This window comes from Aythya ferina (genome assembly GCF_964211825.1).
Source record: "Aythya ferina genome assembly, chromosome: 14".
Lineage (NCBI taxonomy): Eukaryota > Metazoa > Chordata > Aves > Anseriformes > Anatidae > Aythya > Aythya ferina.
Window position 1 is genome coordinate 15,731,895 of NC_140312.1, and position 21,803 is coordinate 15,753,697.

Below are 21,803 nucleotides of genomic sequence, written 5' to 3' on the forward strand. Positions count from 1 at the left end.
AAATAATTCAAGCTAGACAGAGCTCTTAAAGTCAAAATGAAAGAAATAAAAGTACTTGATTATAGCCCAAACAGAGAATAACAAACGATATAACATAGCAAAGCAATATCCACCCATTATAAATGTTACAAATTTTAGGAAAGCATATGATAACCCCTACTGCGATTCATTTCCACATATCTTGCAGCATTACAGGAAGCAAACAAAAATAATTAAGTTTACCGAACTGTATTTCAAGGTAGAGATTCTACAGTTAAACTAAATGCAAACTTCAGCAAAGGGTCTAATACAGCTGCTGGTGTCAAACTGAGAATGCAATCACTTCTCTTGTTTGTCCCTGCCATTGTTTCATTATGACGAGAAATTGTGGACTGGATCAACAGAAATATTTCATGGTCTAAGAGCTAATGGTAGATTTTGTTCGTGCTGGTGAGACAGCAGTTCTAAATGACAGGTCAAACATGCAAGCAACACCGCAAGATTGTTCCACATCACAGATAAATCAGGTTAAATATTATGAAAAATAAATCTAGCAGGAGCTCCAGGTTCCACATCAGGTTTTGTATTAGAAGGCCAAGAAATACAAGGTTTGCAAATTCATATGCTTGACAGACATGAGCAATCCAATGGATTAATCACAATAAAACAATACGATGATGAAGTAATGTGACAGTTGCATTCGCTAACTTTAATGACTTGCTCAAATGTTACTTCTCCCTTCACATACAGACGTGGAAACAGGAAAGACATTACATGCAGTCATTTATGTATTCTGAATGCTAATGCCTTCAGAAAATAGTAGGTACTAAATTATTTACTAAATACTAAGAATCAGAGTTAATCAATTTTTATTCTTTAAATAGCACTCAATAAGACAGAAATTCAAAATCCATTGGAGACAAAGCTGGAGCATGCAACATAGCTGATAATAACCACTGATAATTTGAGAAACATGTCAAAGGGCCAATGCATACTACAAACCAAGAATGCTGAACAACTTAGAGAACAAGTTGCCTGAGCTGCTCAAAGATTAAGAATTATGGATTGTAATTAAAATCAGCAATAATATCAGAAGGCAGAGATAAATTACATGCAGTAGCGTATAAAAATTGAAAAAGGAGATTTTGGAGATGAAGCTTTTCTGTATCAATACAGGAGTTGTAATGCCAACTAAAAAGTAGATTTAAGCTTATAGATCTGGAATTTATGATAGGAATAGATGGCTGAAAGAAAAAGGTAATAACTAGACAGGAAATAAACCATTTTCATTATTTAAAAAATGTTTATGAAATGGAAAGAAGTCAAATAGAGAGTACTTAACAGAGAATATCTGAGAATTGAGAAAATATAAAGGGATCAAATATTGCTAAGCCTAAAATTCTTACTTTGATAAAATATATGAAAATAAAATATATTGTGAGGTCCTTCAAAAGGAAGTAAAGATACATGTACGTAACAGGTGGCAGGACAGGAGATGGAATTCGGTGTTGACAAATGCAAGAGCAACTTGAAATTCTTCCAATAACTACTGATTTTAAGCTACCTACATGAATGCCAAAAGAAAAAGGTGTGGAGAGGAGAATTTTTGTAAACAGTCCAATGAAAATAATTACAATGCAGTAAATGCTCCAGGATAACATTCTACATGCATAATGATGAGAAAAAAAAAAATGCAACGTATCTTCTGAGTTCTAACATCAAGTGATTGCATGCTGCATCCTTATCACTGAAGTGGAAGACAGTCAACAGCTGACTTGCGACATACCCTGATGTACCCTGCGTAAATATGCCAAGTTATGAAATACTGCATCATTCTCTGACATTGCGGGGAAGGTGTTATGTGCTAGCCTACATTCAGCCTCATCCATGCCTAGCATTGCAAAAAAAGCAAAAAGATAATTTTAAACGTCTATTTAACACAATTGTTCTCTGTAAACTTTGGTTAGTATTTAGAATGGGAAATGTACAGCATCCTCTGCTGCCAACAAAACCGATTCACTGCTTGGTGGGTGCAGAAGAAACTCAGGACCGCCAGGGACCTTACTGCATGCCCCTGGCAGGCACATGCACTGCTGTTCTCACCCGAAATCTTGTAGAGCTCTGTGTTCACATCTGTGTACCAGGGACCACAGGACCTGCCCTTCCCCAGTGACTGTGCTCTCACTGTTCATTCTTGGCTTACGTTACGTAGACTCAGCTATGAAATCTTACTGATTCAACCAGAAACTAAGAACTGGAGAAACTGCAAAGCACGCAGACACACCTTTGTGATGGTCGTGTTTTTGCTGAGCGAAGCCAATATTTAAAGGCAGTAGTCTCCTCCAGTGAATGATTACACTACTGCTTTAGTGAGACATCTGTGTATCTGATTATAGAGCTTGAGAACAGGCCCTCATTGTAATAAGCAGTATCACCATCAGGTGGCAAACACGGAATTTGGCTTGATGAAGTGATATGTCTTGGACTAATAAAGGAACGAAGTTTTCTCAAAAGCTTGGGGAGCCAAAAGGTGGCTTGTGCCCGACTCCCTGGGCACAAAGTGAAGCCGTGAGCACAGCCACTTAGTTTTAGATCTGCCAGTCAGATACTCTGCCACTGCGACTGCAAGCTGGACACCTTCAGCATCAAACGGGGGAAAGAGGACCTGTCAAGACAAGCACTTTAATATTCAAAATGAAAGCGCCTCGAAGAACATGCATGCTCTTAGTCACAGCCCGGATTCTCTGTTGTGAGATCACCTCCACTGCCAAAACAGAGCCAGCAACACGTTTCTCTGCTGAAACCAAGTAGGCAGGGGATTCGATTACCAGGGTACAAGCACAGCCAGGTTCACCGATCAAGCCTTAGTTATTTCATACATGTGCAGAGATGTTTTGAGAGATTGCAGACATCTTTTGTGCAGAGGTCAGGTTCTTGGTGAGGTAATACCAAACTAAACGCCTCTGCAGATGGTTCAGATGGTTGGCTGTGCCACTGCTGGGGCCTTTCCCGTGAGGAGCCAGTGCCCAGTGGGGATGGCAGGAGCCAGGCTGGTGCCCTCCAAGCCCTGCAATGAGTAGCAGATATCTGGTAGATCTGGTGGTGCAGGGGACCTTGGGCTCAACCCCAGAAGAGCCTCAAGTTATCAACAGGACTGCGATATCCCCAGCTCCAAGGGGAGGAATCCTGTGCATGGCTTATCAGCACAGTTTATGCCTGGACATGCATGTATAAGTGGAGTTGGAGCTTCCTGATCAATCCAGCTGCTTTGCAGTATATATAATTCTTTTTGCTGCTGAGTCAAGGCAGTCATTGGTGTGTGTTTCTCAAATCAATGCTGCATCAACAGAGTGAAATAAAACCAAAGGCTATTGCTTAGGCACAGCTTAAGTACTTACATTGCCATCATAAATGATACACAGTAATACACCGTGTTCACTTTTACAGCACTTCATAATTCCTCACTGTAAGAGGAACACTTTTTTTTCCTTTTTTTTTGTAATTCACAAGATTCATACTAGCCAGTTCAGATGCAAGTATAACACATTCATTCTTCTGATGTTAGCTGACACATCCGATTTTGTAACTTCAAGCAATTAGAAGCCCAGTGCAAATGCAAATATAGCTGCTGGTCAAGGAAATGCTGCATACTAAAAACAGAATAAGGCATCTCTAGGTCATAAATTAAAGAATGACAGTGCTACAGGCATTGTTTATTCACATTTGCTAAGACTGGAAGAGACAGACATGCTGTCTGCCTCAGTTTTAAGGGGGGATGTGGAAAAACAAAAAAGAATCTCATGATTCATAAAAGCTAGAAATAGCCCACCATTTATTTGTGGTCCCTGAACTATCTATCTGGCACATCACTGTCAGGCTTGTGTGGGCATCCTGCTGGGTTGCTTTCAATCCCCTACCACAGAACAGGAGACTTCTGAAAAAAGGAAAATCTATTTCCTTTTTATTCTTCCTTCTAAACACTATGTACTCTTCCAAACTGTATTTATTTTCTGAAAGTAAAAACAGTAATAGCTGCTATGTGAAAAGAAAAAAATAAGGGAAGAAAACATAAGCAGGAAATGCTGTCACCGACAAGGATGCTGTGCTGGAGGAAACACAAAATGTATTCAGTTGTGTTGACATTTCATGAAGTTAGAGCTACCAGAATTGGGTGAAGCAGACAAATATTACCCTTGTTTGTCTTTACATAAATTTATATATAAAATATATATCTCTATATAAAACATATATGTATCTACTTAGATAAATAAAAATAAATATATATATATTGCTCAATATTGAGCTAAGTAGCTCAATAAGCAGTTTAAACGCACATTGCACTTCTTTGTGATATTTCTCCTATTCCTCTACCAAATTTTGACACAGAGGTTTCCTCCCCTAAACATATTCATCAGCAGTGTTTCCTACCGAGCCAGTGATTATTGCCTGCAAGTCAGTCAGTATTTATTCTGGGATGTATATGAATGCAAAACCATTTTCTTTCCCCACCCCGTTCCTCAGCACACTGCAGCATGCTTTCCTCCTGAGAATGCATTGCATGCTACCATCATATTTGGTAACAAATGGTGAATTCATGGTGCATGAAAATTACCCCAAGCTAAACAGAAGTGCCAGCAAGGCCCTTGCAGGCTGTGCACTGGGTCACCAAAGTCGAGAGGGACACATGAAAAAAGGACCAGGCAGGTACCCTGGTTACCACACTTCTGTATCACTGATTATTTCATTAGCTTCCCATTTTCAGCTTTCATACCTAAATTGATCTATTGAGTATTGCAGAACACTTTTTACATGACTGCTCTCTGCTCAGCTACTCTGATTGCTCTCATTATTCCTTCTTTCCAAGAGAGAGATTCATTACTCAGTACGTAAACCTCACTCATTTCGAGCCTGTGCTTACAGCTCCAATTCTGTCAGTACACACACATTATGACAGTATTTCTTATACACAGAACTACTCCACAGCCCAGCTTTTTAACCAAACAGGTTTCGGGGAAGAATTGAACACAAACAGTTAAAACGATTATTAGAAAGCAAAAAAAAAAAAAATCCATGGGAAGCTTTGCAGCTATGTAAAGCTCAACAGCTTCTTGAGGCCTCTAGAATCCACATGTTTCTGGCCTAATTCTCATTTCATCATTTAAGAAAACTACAGCAAAAACGATTGTTTACAACAACAGCCATAAACGCCAAGTATCACAGAGAGAAGAGCATGGGCATGCCCTCCAGCCGTATTGCAGAACTCCTTGGACGTGGCTTAGCCCCCTGCTAGGAACAAGGAATAACGTCTCTAAAGCGTAACGCGCTTCCATTCTGCCACTTCCTAGCTATTGCCGTAATATTCTTCTATGGAAATCAGATTTATTCATTCACAGGCACTAGCACACCGTTGCTTTTGTCAAAACTAGTCTCGCACACGCAGCCGTCTGTGCGTTCCTCTAAACGAGCTGGCATGGCAATTAAGCTCCCCCAGCCTTTCAGACGGGGAGGGGAACCATCACGCTTGCTAACACAAACTCTGGAGGCGTAACGCTAGTGCAAAATGACTGCATCTCTGTGTAGAGGGAGATAAGGGAAGTGACACAGATTAAAACAAATTGTTGATCCATACCAGAGAGGAGCTAGGCAAACAATAGCAGTAAAAGCATAAATGTCAATTTGGGATGATAAAGGATACAATCTAAATGTAATATGAGAGGCCTCCAGACAAAAGGAAGAAACAGAAATTACACATTACTGAGGTACCAGATGCAATAAACAAACAAATATGTAAACACATGCATGAATATGCATATGGCAAAATTCAGATCACAGGGCTGATTGAACAAGCAACTAGATTTTGTGTTAAAATACTGAGCAACTTCAAAAAGTTGGACTGCTAGATATGAAGAAAAGAATCTTATTTGCAGCTGTGGTAATTTTGTTTTCATTTTGAGTAATCCTCAAGTATCCCGACATGCCTTCCCCTCTGCTCTGCATCTGCATCTTGACGGTACAACTGTCCTCAAGACACTGACACCAGTGCCAGCAGATCCTTTCCTGCAAGAAGCTGGCTCTATCCACTGAAAATAGCTGTCAAAAGGTTTCTCTAATTGATCTCAGCATTTCCTCGCCTCTTCCCCTTAACATGTTCTCATGCCCTACAGCAGTTTGCCAAATGAATTAAGGTTTCAAAGCTCATTTAAATAATCTTATGCTTATTCTAGCCTTGGCATTGGTGACAAAATGAAATACTTTCATCCAAACAATGACCTAAAAACTGGTCAGTCACATACAGCTGTTAAAAGACCTATCCAAAAGTCAAGTGAGGTCTACATCACAATCCTCCTACGCAGTTATATTGCCGTGTTCTACCTGAGAGCATAGAATGATCCCAAACCTTCTTGTTATGAGAACATACAACACCTGAGAAAGTTTAATTTAACTTAATACAGAAAAGTTCACAAATAGGAATGAATTACCTTAGCTGAAGCAACACCTGAGTAAGCAGTTTCTACAACATGCTACTGCAACAAACATTTCATCAGTATCACCACCCTGGTCATTTATGATTTTGACCAAAGATTTGGGGGGCATCAGCAGATACATAATAACCTGTCAATATGAATAATTATTTGATGTGAACCAAAAAACAACTGAAAAGCCACTTAACAAAATGCATACACAAATCTATACAGACACACACGGCTGCACATAAATGTATTCGGTCAGTGTAGGTACATGTGATGAACTGTAACAGAGGTGCTGCTATGGTGAACTGTGAGTTTACATCGCCATACATTCTACATGTCTGGAGGTAGTACCATGCTCCACACTGCAATACCAAGTGATAGTGACTTTCTTTGCAGCTCTTCATTGACTCAACTTGCTTAGTTTAACATTTCAGACTGTTACCTTCAAACGTGCAGGGACAAGGGGAGGTGTGAAAGAACAAGAGCTTGCAGGCAGATGTGTTTTTTATTCTCCATGCCTGAAACGCAACTCCTACTTCAAATATGTTCTCTAAATATTAGGTGAGAGATTTTATAATAATGTAGTAGGGCATTATTGCTGTTACATTCGAGTGCTTCAAAAGAATCTCTAAAAATAATGTAAGTAACTGTATTTCAAAACAGTAGCCAGCTATCAGGCAATTAAATTGCCTAACATCTTGCAAGCCAAACTCACTTTTAGTTATTAAGAATGAACTGTCTTAATCACATATTATATAAGATGCAGTATTACTCTTTCAGTGCTTTTTTTTTTTTCCCTCCTGTAGAAATGTGAGCTCCTAGGTCTGTTTTAAAGTTTTCTACTAATTTAAATTTATTTTTGTTTATAACCCAACAGCATTGATTCTTTGTATTTTCAGTATTTTAAGTTTTTGCCTGTATCTTACCGAAACGTTAAAAATAATGCAAGTATTTTCTTCATAGCGATTTGTTTTTAATTCTTAAATAAAGAATTTAAATAAATTCTTTATTTTATTCTTAAATAAAGATTAATTTCAGTGTAGCTGCTACTACTGCAGGTTTTACAAAAAGTAATAGATAAAAATTTGAATGAAAAAAAGAAATACATAATTTTCTATGTCAACATTTCTGACAATTTTACATCTGTCTTTACATCCAATGCACTAAAACCTCTGCTAATTATTTACCTTTTCCAACATGGCCTTCTAGAATATCTTTTTTTTTTTTTTCCCTCTTAGAAACATCCCCAGACTGCCTGGTCATCGTTTTACAGTAAATGCATTGGCTGGTCTTGCTTTGGAAATCGTCTCACAGTTTGTCTGGAAGACAGACAGGAGGAATATTTGGTTTTGTCCCCATTGAAGAAAACAGAGCAAGGTTTTGTTTGAACAACGAGAATACCCTGTGCTTTGCAGCAGCGATAAGACACTTGGAAGTGCAGTGACTCTGTATCAGGAAAACACTTCTTGCCATCCCTGTGTTCATATACACAAAAGCTTTATTTCACTTTGAAAATTTCATGTTTTCAAAGACTCTGCAGTTGGGTGCCTGCCTGGATCCAAGGAGAGCTTTTCTTTCTCCCTTGGCAGCTGGAGCTCCAGGCTGCTGTAAACCATATGTTTATGATAGACAATACACCAATACCACACTGGCACCACATTTTTTCAATGCACAGGTCAACAAGCAAAGCATAATGATAATGATACTAGCAAAATGATTAGGACGTGGTAGTAGCCTCCTACCCTGCTCTGCACTGACTTGACTTTGAGCCTGCTCACATGGGTTGGTGGCGAAGTTACCAGTAAGGCGTCTCTGCAGCAATGATGGGATATAGAGGAAAGTCCACAGGTGGCCAAGCTCCTGCCTCCATGTGCTCCAAGAGCAGCACTGCTCCTTTCCCCAGCAAGCAACTGCACCAGATGCGGCACCTATGAATGTATGGAAATCACAGAGCCTTGGACAGGGTGATGATGAAACATGCCCGTCTCCTGGTGTGGTGTCATCAGCGCCTCCCATTCTGACCCTAAGTTGTGGCCTGTGTTCAAGCCCTGCTCCACCTCTCCCTACAGAATGGATCTGTAGGACCAGGGCATTATGGAGAGGAGAGTAGGAGTGAGAGAGAGGGGTCTCTACTTGCGATCAACCTTTGCCACAAAGATTCATGAGACGATGATGATGCAAAACCTCTCCTGATGTTGGTGTTGTAGAAGACACTGCTGCACACTCCAAATCATGCCAGGCAGAGACGAAGGATCCTACTGTGCAAATTTAAACATGGAGATGAGAACTAGGCCTGCAGCAGAAGCTACCAAAATATGCTACCTTGCAGAGGCAGGACACTGAAAAGAGCCTGAACAAGGGCTGGGACTTGTCTCTGACTGGCTAGTCAGAGAGCATTCCTACTACTCTATCAACTGCCTAGTATCGAGGGCTAGGAGATCAAGAAAGGACTGAGGGGGGGTGAGGAGATGGGGAGTGGAAAGCTGCCAGTCACGGAGATGGAGGCAGAGAACAACACGAAAGTGCAAGGAGCAAGAGGACAGAAAAATGGACCTAACAGTAGAGAGAGAAGAGATGGACTTAAAAGTTCCAGTAACTGTAAGGAGTCTGAAAACTATTGAGAAAGGAAGTGTGTGTGGGGGAATAGGAAACAAATAAACAACCCCCCACATAGGCAGACAAGGAAAAAGCTTGGAAGTCAGAGAAGGAAGAAATGCTAGAAAATGAACAAGGAAAATGAGCATTAGGAATGGACAGATGAGCAGTGGTGCGTACTGAACACTGCAGAACCACTGTGGCGGAGAGGTGGGAGAAGAGTCCCACGCCCCCAGGGGAACAAGGGGCCCAGGACATGCCCCCGCCGCCTGGGCACTGCGTCATCCCCTACGAGACCAGGCAAATTCAGGCTGCACACAAACCTTGTTTCTGGCAATGAGCAACCTTCTACATGCCTGATTTTGCAACTGTGAGCTTAAGATATCTACAAGATCATTTTAAGACTGTTTTACCTTCTTTTTGCCCCCTTTTTTTTGGGTAAGACAGATAATTACTAACAGTGAACGCTTTAGCTAGTGAGCATGAACTGTGGCTGCGACCAAACAACACACAACTATCAATTTCTTTGAGGGCTATCCTTATTATTTCTCATCACAATAATATTAAATAAGCTATGCATACATACTGATGGAAAACAGACTATATTTGTTATAAGTTTGAATTTTTATAAGATGTTTCCTGAGCTGCTTTGTTAGCCAGCGAGTTGATCTTAATTTCACATTGCCACCAAAGCAGTGACAGATTAACTTGGAAACTGTGCCCGGCGCTTGAAGTGCTGCTGGATCATTTGTCCTTACTGAATGGAAGCAGATTTATGCATTATATAATGCACTGCTACTGGTGCCACGGTTTTAAATATTGTTCTTTTCATCACTCTTCGTCAATTATCCTACATTCAGAGGATTTTTTAACTAAGTAAATATTCCTGCATGGTAAATGTCAGAATTAGGAGAAAAGTCCTGAAAAGCCAGCTTATAAATGGAATTCTGATTTCAGCAAATTCATTCTTCTCAGATAGCTACATTTCTAGAATAAATTAACATCTCTAATATCATTACCTGAATATAGCAAACCTGTTCTGTAAAGGGTCTTGGCACTGAATGATGATAGGCATCAGAGGTTTAATGTTTAATTACTGAACAGAGTTTTCTGGAGAGTTAGGTGCTAATATCATTCACTTGCTGCTGGTGGCTATGTGGCAGAATATTGCAATCGTTACGATCTGTCAAGGAGAAGTGATTCATAAACTTTGCTGTGTGCTACTCAAATGCACAGCTGGTGGGAATAAAAAACGGACAGCTATTCGTGGCAGTAAATCCCAAAGAGAAAATGTCTGACTTTAAATAGATAGGAAAAATAAATAAGAAGTCCTAATGAGAAGAGGAACAGGCATTTCTATACTTTGTGAAGCCCAAACCACAAATTAGTTACTGATATTTCCCTTAGATGTGTGTGTTTTAGAAGCTAAGAGTAATCTCTGAATCACAGGTGTTACTTTAGCTAAAACCAATTTTCAGGTTAATTAATGAAGGTACCCTCCCTGCTCAACAAGGAGAGGCAGAAGCTGGCCTTGCCATCTTAATTTCATACTCCCTCAATGAAAGCCGGCTGGTAAAGGAACAAAAGAAGGGGGGCACAGAAGGGGGTTCAGATGTATAATTTTCAGTACGCCTTAAACAGAAGCAACACGCAGTCCATGGAGAACCTGCAGACAAGCACATCCCCACCCACTCCTTAGGGCTGGTAAATTCAGTGACCTGCTGGGGAACAGCGGGTGTGGGCGACTGCCTCAGAGATCCATTGGGGCTTTTTTCCCCGGTCTGCTCTTTTGTTCCAAGCCACTCAGCAAGCTAAACATAGTGAGTTCAAAACCCACACAAACACACACAATCAAGAACAAAATATACATCCGAGCTCCCTCCCAGTTTGTCCAAAAATGGTATGAATTCAGAGTATAAAGTGACAGCAACAGTGCTGCCAGGATTTCTGGAGGCCCTGCATCTGTCAGGGCTGATGTTCCCCAATCATATTGCAAATCCAAGTTCTTAGCACTGCAATTAATAATGTTCACTTCTGAAAACAATTTTAAAAGGCAAGAGTGCACAGGTTGCATTGCTAGATATGCTGAACAGTACAAAGAACAAAAGCTTGTTGTGGTTGCAATGAGAAGTCCAATTTCTGTGCTACATAGTCTATTTTTAAAAATCTACACTTTTGAATATTTACATGCTTATTTGTATGCATGTGTAGTTGCATAATGTTTGAAAGAGAAGGGGAAAAAAAAAAAAAAAGAAAGAAACCCCCTTTTCATATGGGAGCCTAAATGGAGATTAATTCTGGAAAATCTAAAGCTTGATTTTGGATATTGAATACATATTTAAATTTGCCCATCAGAGCTCTGTTCTCCACCCTCATCTGTTTCAATCTAGTTAATGAAATAACTTTTTATATAATAAATAACAGGGAAATTAAGCCGTGGAGTTAACAGTACTCATTAAATAATGAATCAATGCAAGTCTTGCAAAATACAGAGCTTAAAGCTATTTGCAAAAGAAAAAGAACAGATACATCAGACAATCTCTAAAAACGAAGCAGAACCTCAACCTTGTTCAGGAAAAGCGCTCTCTCCTCTCCTGCACCTGCTGGCAGAGTGCCCCGACTCCGACACTGCTGCAGTAAGGAGGAACTGAATGGTTCGCTCAAGTTCAACACAACTAGAGGAAAGAAGATGAAGTGGGAAAAACCCAAACCAATTACAGCACTTCACCAGAGAAAGGGCTAGCAACAGGTGTGACACTTATTAGTGTTAGGTCAGAGGTTGGACTAGATGATCCTGGAGGTATCTTCCAACCTAGATGATTCTGTGAAATGTGGTCCAGAGTGGTCAGCAAAGAGGAGTCTGTTTAGGCTTGCACATGAAAAGACCCCTGAGCACCGCAGGGCATCATGCTCCAAAGGAGACGCTTACAGTGGACCCGAAGCCCAGGGAATTACAAGCTAATTGTGGCTCTTGCAAATGAAGAGTCCTAGCCTGGTGGTAAGCAATGACGGAGATTTACTCCAATGCACAGGTCATCAGTGGGGTTCCCTGGCCAGCTGTGCCAGTTAAATCCCGACTGCTCCCAAACCCCACCCTCTCCCAGACACCCTCCTGCCTAACACTTGTGCACCCATGGGGGAGTCTGGTGCTGGGACCTACCAGCCTGTGAAATGCACACTACTTTTTCCCTAGGGTTGTGTGATCTTCACATCCACTCCATCAGACAGCACTTTCTCGGGAGCACTGGAGATGACGCAGGGTGGGGATGGTGCCAGGAACGCGCAGCCCGAGGCTCCCCCAGCACTGCTTCAAATAATGCTGCTGCTGCCCTGCTGCTGGCCAAGCAAACACAGCAAGTCCTCGAGCTGCGTGGAGGGGCATGGAAAAAGGCAGTGCCAGACATTATGTGTAACTGGTTACATGCACCGCTTTTCCTCTATTCAATGTTATTTACAAAAGACCTAAGCCTTTAAGTAAATCATTAACAAGAAGAAAGTTTTCTGGAGCTCTCCTGAAAACATTCACAGTCATCTTAATCTGATCTTAGTCTTGGGAAAGGGAAAAAAAGAAAAAAAATATATATTCACATAAATATTATGGTAAATGCATTTAGGGTGGATACATTTCTTTAAACAAAATACTGACCAGACTATAATCCATCCTGTCTATGTAAGTGCTGGATATAAGCGAGAAAACAGTATGATTCCTAATATTATCTAACTTTACTTTTCTGCAGGTATGCCAGCAGTGCAGAGCATTATATCACAGTCCCGCAGGCTGTTCTGAGTCTGACCCGTACTTCGATACCTCTGCAGTTCTGCTTCCTAACTGGCAGTGTCCTAGCAAGAGTATGTATCCTACAGAACGCATACAGCAAAGGCTGTGAAGAAACACCTGCAGGTATTTAGAATTTTTGTAGAGTGAAAACCCAGTGAAAGTACCCAGAAAGAAATACATAAAGGGATATATATATATGCTTATAGATATAAACATTTAAAGGGATTTCATGTCCACAATTTAACAGAACTTTAAAGAAAAATAAATAAATAAAAGAACAGGTTCCTATCTCTCTACTTGCTTTAAAGTCTCTAGCTGACTTTAAAAATGTACAATGTAAACATCCTTTGGATTTCCATATCTTAACCTTTTTTCCTTAGTTTTAAACTTTCCATTGTGCAGAAGCAAGCTCATCTTCTGCTTTAATTACAGTACAACTACTTGGGAGGGAGAATAAGGAGAAGTTTTGTTGGTAGTTTGCAGAAGATATGCTTAAATTGCCTAGCCAGCAATGTTAGAGCATTTGTCATTGATAGACTGACACCAGATCAATTAAAAATTAATGGAGTTAAACTGAAAACAAAACGTGCCTTTCCAAAAATTACGCTTGCAAAAATTGCCACCACATGCCTGTTTTTCCCCATAAAGATGATTCTAGGAAAATATAAATTGTACCAGATGATCCAAGGTGTGACCGCATTTCCTTCCAAACAGGAATTTGTTAGAAATCTGCAATAACAGCCAACAGAGCAGAAAAAATGTAGCCTTAGTAGCTAATAGTACCTTAAGACCGAGCAAAACAAGTGCTTCTTAAAACTGCATCCACTAACAACAACTGTTGTTCCTCTGGATATTTCTGCTTGAATCCATCTTATTCCCAAACACATTTCAATAATTTTCCAACAGCAAACCAAACAGGTATTGCTTTCTAACTGCAAAATACTGCCAAAAGACCCCATACAGAAGTATCTTAGATATTTCTTACCATAACTTTGACCTTACAGAAATCACCACTGCTTCTAACAGTTCGGATCCCATCCCCTGCTATATGGGCCCGGATTATTTCCAGTACAGACGTGGTATGATATATCATTTACATAATTTACAAACCTGATTATAACAACAAATAGGGTGAACTTTCATGCTCTGTGTGAAAGCATGTAGCAGTTCTGTAAAGAAAATAGAAAACTGACATACTACATAGCTTTTCAGAACATAGTTGTGATTTGTATGTTGTTGTAAGTGCTTCGTAACAGCATTTTTGTGCATCTTTTTGCAGAAATTTCTTAAAACGAGGTGTTAAATTTGAACAGTATGTTATGATTGACTGTTTAAAAAAAAAATCACCTAAAACTTACCCACTGCTGTCTCCCAGGAAATCGTGACAGATTCTGCAAGAAGCCTGGGACCTGCGTGCATTAGAAATTCTCTCCTGCAGGGTTAGCAGGTGTGGGCTATGTCAAATAAATTTATTGCAGTCTGTGCTAATAACCAAAATTATAGAAAACCTAGATGAAAGTGCTCTGCATCCAGCTAATTTGAAGCTACCTTACGAGACAATAACAAGCTTCTAACAGTTTTCCGCTTTTTTTAAATACACTAATTATGCTTAATGTTCCCTGTCGCATTAGCTTTCATGGTAATTATATTTCAAAACTTTTGCAATTAGGGTACAGTTAATATTGTGGAATATTGCAATTATTTTTCATTGTGACACCTCTATTGAAAACTGGTGGCATAATGATCACATTGTTCAACTAAATCAGAACTGTAGAAATATGGCAAATGAACCAATTATACATTATTATTTCTAATTACAGATAATGCCCTTTTCCTTTTGTCCAGAAGAATTTCTCGGATACCCAAGGCTCTTCCTACCTTTACAAAGATCTACATGATTTCTCCACCTTCATTTTTTAAACATATACTAATTTATATGTATAGCATGCATATGTATGCTGCACATTATATATTTATAAAATTCAGGCGCATGGGCGTGCGTGTATGTGTACATCAATACACCGAGAGGTAACTTAGAGCTGATATGCAGGTTCAGTCAATTCTGGCTATAAATGTAAATACCGCTGAGTTGTACTCAGCATGTGTGAGGCTTTTACCTACAGATTAATCCTCAGAGGGAACCTCAAATGCATTACAAGTGCACTCTGCAGCTTTTCTAATTCAGCCCCATCTTGCCCTAAACTACATTTCCTTATTTCTGCTAAGCCTCCCTCCTGAATAAACTCAAGGTCTTTGACTCTCTTCCCTGACGCCTCTAGCTCTCCTATTCATGGTGAAATCTGAACATCAAGCCCCCCAGATTTACACCCCTGATTCTCTGCTTATTGATACTGAATTCAACAAAGCACAATGGCGACCGCAGAATTTCTCAGAAACTGGTACATATCATTGTTAAACTTCGGGTTTTGCTCCTGGGTTTGGCAGAGTTTATTTGTAATTAAGTCATCCTATAGCCTGGTATTGCACAAAAGTACACCACGAGACACTGCAGAGGAGTCAGAAAGGAGCTGCTAAAACCAAGCAGCCGGCCAGGAGGCATTTTCAACACTTTAGCGGTTCTGAGAGTAATTATCATTTACCAACATTTACATTCTTTGTATTGAATTTTAATCAATGCTCGCTTAATTAAGTTTTCATTTAAATTACAATAAATCAGTGATAAATAAATCAACAATCAAATCACTGACTTCAAACAGAGAATTTTACCAAAAACACTGGCTTGCCAAACCCCACCATCTGCACGTTTCCCAGCTACCAGCCTAATGAATTTCAAGGTTACATTACTGAGCTGGAAGCCATCATTTTTAGCCAGCAGAACACAATACAAATAAAACATGTATTAGTTGTTACCATTTCCAGCACGAAAAAAAATCTGGAAACAGGTTTACATGACCCCTTGCTCCCCTCAACAATGAACAGTATTAGATTAAAGCAGAACCACTCCAAAGATTATTTCAGGCAGAAATCTGAAAATTGCAAATCTCAGCTTATTCATTACTGTGAAATACTTTAAAAACAAAACAAAACAAACAAACAAAAACAAGTAAGGCCTATTTTTGGTAACCTGAATAATGAGCACATTTCCAAAATGAACTATAACTCTGTCTTCTCTGACCCTCTGAAACTATAAAAACTTATTTAGTGATTAAATGAGAAATCTGACACAGAATATAATTTTTAAGAGCACCTCATATCCGGCCACTACTCGCACCTCAATTATCACCCACCTTTCCACCAGTTCTTGGCTTGTATTAATTGATGTTTTTTTAAAGATTGTGTAACTTGATTTTTTTGGACATAGTACTTTTCATGCAAAATTTGTTTCCATTAACCCAGAGGTACAGTCTCCACAATCCACTGGGTGTCAAAATATAGAACAAGCAAACTGAGCAGCAGAACGTGCTTCTCCCGCTGCAGGTAACACCACTGAAGTACAAACATACAGGAGGGAAAAGGTGACCCACGTGGTTTTGTGCATGTATATATGCATGTATATATATTATACAGCTCTGCATGCTGAATATGGCTAATAACCAAATGCATCAAGCAGTGTAAGTATGTATTAAATAGCATCTGCTGAAATATTAATAGCAAAATATTATAATAGACTTGAAATACCATAACAATGGGGTTATGAGTAAGATGTTCAGTGGTCTAAAACCAGAGATCTAATCATTTTCCTCATTAAAAAAATAGTAAGTGTTCAGAAGTCAATTGCATTTTTCCTAAAGTCAGTGCAAAAAAGTCCATCGTATTTGTGATTTAACTCATCTTTAAAGACTCCTCATATTGTCAGCTTGAAATTCAACTGTAACAGCATTCTAAAACAATAACCATTCTGCAGGACACCCTTTTTTTGTTTGTTTGCTTTCGATGGAATAATTCTGTATAGTCCTTTCAAAATTTTCTCATCTCATTACAGATAAAAGTTTTAAGGTGATGATCACCATAAAAAGGGCTGTAACATTTTGAAGACTTATGAAATAAAACCAATATTTATGTGTACTGATTTAACAGCTAGCCCAACCCCTGCATGTGTATCATGTCTATTGGATCAATTTTCTGGAGCAGCGAAGCATGTAAGCATAGGTGTTAATTACACTATTCCTCCCAGCGACCGTTTTTTCCATTGGACAATAAAGCAAATTTTACTGGCAACTGTCAGCACATTGCATTATGGAATGGAAGGTTCCTGGGGGAATATACGCATAGGGGATAAAAAATGTACGCTGCGTTGTGTACGCTGGTAATGTAATATTTGAGCACAGTGATGACAGTCGAAAATGCATGAGTAAATTTCAGACATCTATTCCATTACTTTTTTAGAAGAAACTTGAATATTCCAAGTTCAATTAGAAATCCACTGCTATTTTAATTTGCTTCATTACACAATCATTTTTGTTTAATGTGATGTGTTTTGTTTATACATTGATAGGCAATTCTATTTCCTGCAACCTTTAATATGCAGTTTTAATTCTATGCAAATTCCTGATTAATTGATTAGCCCAATATTGCCTGTGGGAGGCTGAACAATTCTCTACGATGACAAAAGCAGAGCTGTATGTTGCTCTGAGCCTGTGATATTTAAGTACTCCCAAAGTGAGTATCACTTGCTTTTTTGGAGCTCTTCCAGTACTCAAAAAAGCAACTTAACTTTATTATCAAAAATAGCAACAGCATTATATTTCTTTCACTTGTTTCATCAAGATTCAACTGTTTTTTCCCCTGGTGATTTAGTTTTCATCAGTACAGAATCTCAAAAGTCTCATGTAAAGGATTCAACAGAGAGAAATGGAAGTGCAGGACCTGAAGTCTGATTGTAAATCCAAAAACTTCTTCCAATTTCCACCTCTCTGTCTTGTCAGAAACTCTTAGAGAGCTCCTGTGCCCTTCCTGGTTCTATCAACTACTCCTAAATATTTAGATTTTCTCAGGAAAACAGTATCTAGGGATTCAGAGTGCTTCCAAAAGTGCAAATATAGGGAAGTATATACAGTATCTGCCATGTTTCTTGAAGAAAAAGGGTCAGAGAAGCCGTAAGGGTGCTGATGTGGCAGGAGTGTGCTGCAGACACCCTGAACATGAGAAATCCCCAAAGTCTTGGAGCAACTGTGTGCCAGCGATCCTGGGTGTTCTGGCGGGACTTGAGCTGCTTGCCTAAATATATAATGTTTGCAGTGGACAGCCAGGAAATTATTATTATGATGTTGTTATCTTAAACTTCATTATTATTATTATTATTATTATTATTATTATTAATAATAATAATAATAATAATAATAATAATAATTTTAATGCTTTTAACATTTCCAGCTAAAAAACCATGGCATAAACATTTCTGCAAAAATTCTAAGGTTTACATCAAGGCTGCATAATAACTACCTGTATTCTGATATGGATCATTCAAAGCAGAATTGGTTTTAATATCCAATTTAATATCCAATTTTAATACTCCAAATTGCTTAGCAATGAAAATTCAGCTACAGAGCAGATTCTTTTGTTGGTTTGTGTTGTAATTGTAAAACAGAGATTGTCACAGGAAGAAGTGCTAAAAGCAGCACTAGGGATGGAGTTAATGGCTCCAATGAAGTTTAAGAACAAAATAGAAGTGGGAAACTTTCATTACCTGATTTTTGATGAATAGGGTAACAAACAAGACTGCACTGTATAAGAATCATTAGAGAGTCTTTAAGCATGGTCTACTAAAGCAGACTAATAACAATACAAAAAAAAAAAAACAAACATCTGGGACTACAGTAAGAAAATGTTATCTAATTTCATGAAATCTGCTAAAGCAGGCAGCTCTGTGCTACAGGTTGTACCATGTTTGAGCAATTTGCTGTATGACTGCTCAACATATTCTCCATTGCTGTGAATTTTACTCATGGGAATATTTAGCAATGTTGACATATTGTTATTAAATTAACATCCTCTCATATCTTCAACTGATTTCAGAGTGTAAACTGAAGGTGGAGAAAGCATCAAAACTTATAAAATACATATGTGCTTTACACAGAGCTTGGCAATTCCTACAGGAATGTAGTAGTCCTGCGAGGCAAGACCCCCGCTCTCATGGCTCGGCTGCGGTCCAGTTTGTGACATGTGCTCTGTGTTTGCCTGGCAGTGAGAAGATAAAAACTTCATCTGAAAAACGGAACACAAGTCTCACGGTTTTTCGGGCTGGGGATCAGGGGGAAGATGCTGAGAGGTTTGGTCTTAGGAAACATGGTGTGGGTTGGGTGTGTAAAACTATGGAAAGAAAAACTTTTTTTCCATATACTTTTTTTTTTTTTTTTTTTTCTCGTGTTATTTACTATGCTACAACCAGGGTCTGAAATGTTGTAACTTCACTACAATATCCTCAGACTTTTTAGAACCTTTCTCATAAAGCAAACTGAGAAAATATCCTGGAAACTCAAAATACTTATTTTTTGTGCAGACTGAAACCCAATGGTGGTATTTCTGTAGGTCTTACTAATAGAAGTCTAGAGCATTAATTCCTGAAAACAACCAGCTGCGACGTATTTGTTTGTTAATCAACTCAACCTAACAGACTGGTTATTAAAAAACAGTTCAAGATAAAGATTCTCAAAAAGATGACATTATATTCAATGTATGTATTTAAACATCTAACTAAAAAAGCAAGCAAGCAAACAACAAAATCAACCACCCCACAGCCTGAAAGAACAAACATCAAACCAAGTGAATTTTGGTCTGCAGACATCTTGGGAATTTGAACTCAGCCTCCTTATCATATGCAGGAAGTAGTGCTCTATAGACAAACCTACACTACCCTAAGAAGAAAGCATTGAATGCAAAGGCTGTTGATCCAGCAAGTCCCACCAGTACTAATTGGCTCAAAGAAATTTCAGTGTTAAAACTCAGGAAGTTGCAATCACCTTAACTTGACTGAACAGTTGAAATTCATGTTCCCCAGAGGAGCTGTCTGTGCTGTCGGGATTCTGGGTCTCAATGAGCAATCCCTGCATCTCCCCAAAGCAAAATTGCCATCCTAAAGAGCTGTGAAACAGTAGCAGTTGCTTTGTGACAGTGGGATATTAATGGAAATTGTTAAAAAAAAAAAAAAAAAAAAAAAAGGCAAGAAAATGACACAAGATTCTCTAATGCATTTGCTTTTCTGGCATGGTCTCTGAGGAATTAAAGGATGAAGAACGTGGAATCTTTCCAGTTGTCAACAATGAAAAAGAAAAGAAAAAAAAAAGGTATTTAGAAGAACCAGTATGTGGTTGGAAATAAAAGTGAGGAAATAAGTTCTGTGGGCACCTCTGTATTTGTGGACGACTCTTTCTAGTGATTTGTACTATACAACTTTTCTTTATAAATGACTTGGAGGAAAGGGCTGTGTTACCTGTGTGGATGGATTAGGCTTTACTTGCTGACAGTACGCTTTTTAAATTTGGTTTCTAGCCAGTCTCTGCAGTCTTTTCCTCAGATTAGTTTTATAAGTACAATCCCTCACCAGCCTTTCTGCCATACCAGAGTAACCAATTCTCTGCTCAGACACACTGGTCTCCAAAATCTCATCATGCCTTCGAGTCACAGCCTCAAATCAGAAATTCAGTCCTGGAAATTCCTCCTCCTCTTCAAGGCAGTCTGGTTTGCCTTGCACCCCCTCTCCAGCTGCACAGAAGTATAACACATGCAGGTATAACTGACTGGCCTTGCCATGTCTACCTACTAACTGGATTTTAGCATAGCTATTCTTTACCTGGTTTCTCCCTAGTGCAATGAGATAAATATTCACAAGTATCTAATTAAATTTTGCTACAATTTTAGCTGAAAGAGATTGGGGAAGAGGGGAGAAGGGATTTGGAAAATGCAAAAGCATCTAATTAAAACAACAGTTATTTCATTTTCAAAATGTTGAACCATTTAATGTGGAAGATCTTTAAGTTAGTATTTCGTTTTAAAGAATTTTTTAAAATTATTTTTTCCCTTAACCCACACTGAAAGGGATTTAAACAAAAAGGTTGACACTAAAAAGGCATGTCTACTTTAGAGTGAAATTATTCATCTCCCTCTTCCTAGGCAAATTTACAAACTGAACAGTTCAGAGTTTTTTTTTTTTCCTTTCATTTCACATCAGACTTATAAATTGCCTTTTTTTTTTTTTTTTTTTTTCTCCCCCTCTGCTTTACTCCCCTTTTTATACATACCCTTTCCACTTAAAGTCAACTCAGTCAAATCTAGAGAGGGGTTAACCTGAACTCTGTTATTCTCAGAGCTGTATATACACCCCAGGAAACGTATAGAGTGATACTCCTAGAAATACAAGCGATTTATCTCAGAAAACGTGTTGCTGAAGTAGAACGACATTGGAGAAAGGCAAAAGAATAATCCTAAATACAGAATAGTTTCCATCAGAGGAAAGAATCTGATCAGGACACTTCAGTCTACTGCAGACGGAAAAGATGGAGAACTCTGGTAAGGAATAATAATATTTTTTTTTCATATTTCAAGAACTAAAGAGCATCCACTAAAACTATCAGGATAACAGGTTAAAACTAGAAAGGGAAAGCAACTTCTCACCCAAACTATGGACCCAATTGCTACAGGATGTTGCAGAGGCTGGAATTATTGATGTTTCAAAAGCTATCAACAACCGGTCTCAGGGCGTTCACTACATGATGGCGCTTGGTCAGGCTGCTGACCTGGCAGCGCATGTGCTGAAGGAAGCAGAGCCCTCCATGTGCCACAGAGCGCAGCTGCAGGCAGTACCTGTAAGGAAGGCACTGGGCGTGATGAACCTTCATTCTGGCTGCATGGGATTGAGCTCATGTACATCACACAAGCGTAAGAAAATAGGAATGACCAATGAGTAACTGAATTAGGCACACTTCACATCATGGACAGTTCAAGCAGGACCCTTGTGCTTCAGTTAGTTGCCATAATTAAGGGTGGAGATATGTCCAAAATGCAGTGCGGCTGCTCCCAGGTTT

General features: G+C 39.0%; 1 protein-coding gene and 1 long non-coding RNA gene across 9 annotated transcripts in view; one reads left to right on the forward strand and one right to left on the reverse strand.

Annotated features, from left to right (window-relative positions):
* Positions 1–21,803, reverse strand: part of TENM2 (teneurin transmembrane protein 2) — a 1,369,797-nt gene that overhangs the window by 188,174 nt on the left and 1,159,820 nt on the right. The window lies entirely within an intron of this gene.
* LOC311444318 lies at positions 12,357–13,904 on the forward strand. The gene is made up of 3 exons (XR_014697812.1): positions 12,357–12,453; positions 12,782–12,945; positions 13,827–13,904. It is a non-coding gene; the product is annotated as an uncharacterized lncRNA (long non-coding RNA).